General features: G+C 36.8%; 1 non-coding gene across 1 annotated transcript; it reads left to right on the top strand.

Annotated features, from left to right (window-relative positions):
• Positions 1-215: 215 nt before the first annotated feature.
• On the top strand, positions 216-322 carry LOC145071888 (small nucleolar RNA R71). The gene has a single exon (XR_013690848.1). It is a non-coding gene; the product is annotated as a small nucleolar RNA R71 (small nucleolar RNA).
• Positions 323-2432: the final 2110 nt, after the last annotated feature.

Genomic DNA, 2432 nt, shown 5'->3' with positions numbered 1-2432 from the left:
TTACAACAACCATCTCTTCAGTTTGTGTACCCCCAACTCCTTTCATGCTTTCATTCCTTGGATTGTGGTATTCACAAGAATGTTTTGCAAATTCTTCAACTAACTCCTTGACTTCGCCCGAATTTTTCTTTGTAAGTGGTCCTTAAGAATCAAGGAGTTGTCTTGTCATCACATTGACATCGTCATAGAATATGGACACTTCTTGTTGAATGTTAAGGTCATGTTGAGGACAATTCCTTAACAACCCTTTGTAACGCTCCCATGCTTCGTAAAGTGACTCCCCCGGGTTTTGCTCAAAATTAGCTATTGCCTTCTTGAGTTTAGCTATCTTGGATGGTGGACAGAATTGGTCTATAAATTGCTCACGCATTTGAGCCCAAGTAGTGATTATACCAAGTGGAAGTGCTTTTAACCAATCCTTAGCGATTCCTTTAAAAGTAACGGGAAGCATCCTTAGCAAGACGGTATCTCTGTTAACATTCGGGACATTAAAGTAATTAGTAATGCCATTGACTTCATCTAAGTGCTTGAACGCATCCTCATGATCTTTTCCATAGAATGGGATATCCTTCAGTGTAGAAAGGATATGTCCTTTCAGCTCGAATGTGGCAGTGGCAAGAATGGCAGGTTGTACTAAGCCAGGACCAACATCATCTCGAATTCTTTTTCTGTAAGCTCCCATAGACATCTCTTTAATATTCTCTATCTCGTTCCTTGGCTCGTTCTTGGGTTCACTTGTATGTAATTCAAATTCAGGCTCGGTATTGTATTCGGACTTGGTTTGGACGGGTATTTGATCTAAGTTTTCAAGCTTGCTCTTGTTCTTTGAAGATGAACTTGAATCCCCCGTTTTCTTCCCCGACTTATTTGAGAACACTGACTTGAATTCTTGTAAAGGTGTATTCTTATCAGTCTTTTTGTGAAGTGCAGACTCTGGATCGTCAAATGGTGGTACCAAAGGTGTGTTGGATCCTCTGGTCATGAACTCCTGCAAAACAAACAAAATAAAAACGTAAAACTGAACAAACACTAAATAAAAATTTCCTACAGACTGTCCACCACGACGTCGTAAAGGCTACCAACTCGTTTTATCGCAAAAAAACTAACAGAAAAACAAAGAAAATCATTAAAAAAAAAAACTACACTCACGACGTGAACTTAAGGTTCACGACGTGATCCTAATACTGAAAAAAAAACTAAGCTGAAAAAGTAACTTTTTGCAGGTTTTACCCCACAAAAAGGAACGATCAACCTAAAGCAAATAAATCACAAATCAAATAAGTCGTTCCCCGGCAACGGCGCCAAAAACTTAATGCGTGCAAATAGCTACACCTAATTTTATTATTTATAACCTAACTACCTTAACTAACTAATTGCACCTAGGCAGTGTACCTAGTCAAAATTATAGAATAGTTGGGTAAGTCGGGTGTCGATCTCAGGGAACGGTATTGACTAATTAATTTATCTACTACTAAATTAACCTAATTTTTAAAGCAAAGTTTGGGTTTTATCTGATTTTGCAAGACCAGACGAACTTAAATCACAAAATTCAATCAACTAATTAAAAACACTCATGTTTAGTTTGAATCCACTTCTTTTTTTATGTTTAGCTAATAATTATGGAATATCAAAGTTGGTCACCAATTATTATGTAATTAGCAATTCAAGTCCAAATTTACTAATCTTTTTACCAATTCATGAACTACCTAGTATGGTCACACATAAGCAAAACACAGAATTAGTTATTAATTATAGGTGAGCTATGTAAGATTTATCTAAATAAACATAATTATGGTCATAAATTATGTTCTCTAGCACAACTAAAGTAGTTACTTTTATCACTTATCTAAGATTTTGGTTGATCCTAGCTCTAGCACAATTAAAGTAATTAGTAATGCCATTGACTTCATCTAAGTGCTTGAACGCATCCTCATGATCTTTTCCATAGAATGGGATATCCTTCAGTGTAGAAAGGATATGTCCTTTCAGCTCGAATGTGGCAGTGGCGAGAATGGCAGGTTGTACTAAGCCAGGACCAACATCATCTCGAATTCTTTTTCTGTAAGCTCCCATAGACATCTCTTCAATATTCGCTATCTTGTTCCTTGGCTCGTTCTTGGGTTCACTTGTATGTAATTCAAATTCCGGCTCGGTATTGTATTCGAACTTGGTTTGGACAGGTATTTGATCTAAGTTTTCAAGCTTGCTCTTGTTCTTTGAAGATGAACTTGAATCCCCCGTTTTCTTCCCCGACTTATTTGAGAACACTGACTTGAATTCTTGTAAAGGTGTATTCTTATCAGTCTTTTTGTGAAGTGCAGACTCTGGATCGTCAAATGGTGGTACCAAAGGTGTGTTGGATCCTCTGGTCATGAACTCCTGCAAAACAAACAAAATAAAAACGTAAAACTGAACAAACACTAAATAAAAAT

The sequence above is a fragment of the Lactuca serriola genome, chromosome 8 (genome assembly GCF_051521515.1).
Source record: "Lactuca serriola cultivar US96UC23 chromosome 8, Lser_US96UC23_V15, whole genome shotgun sequence".
Taxonomy (NCBI): Eukaryota; Viridiplantae; Streptophyta; class Magnoliopsida; order Asterales; family Asteraceae; genus Lactuca; species Lactuca serriola.
The sequence above is the reverse complement of the archived record's forward strand: the minus strand, read 5'-3'. Positions and strand labels throughout refer to the sequence as shown.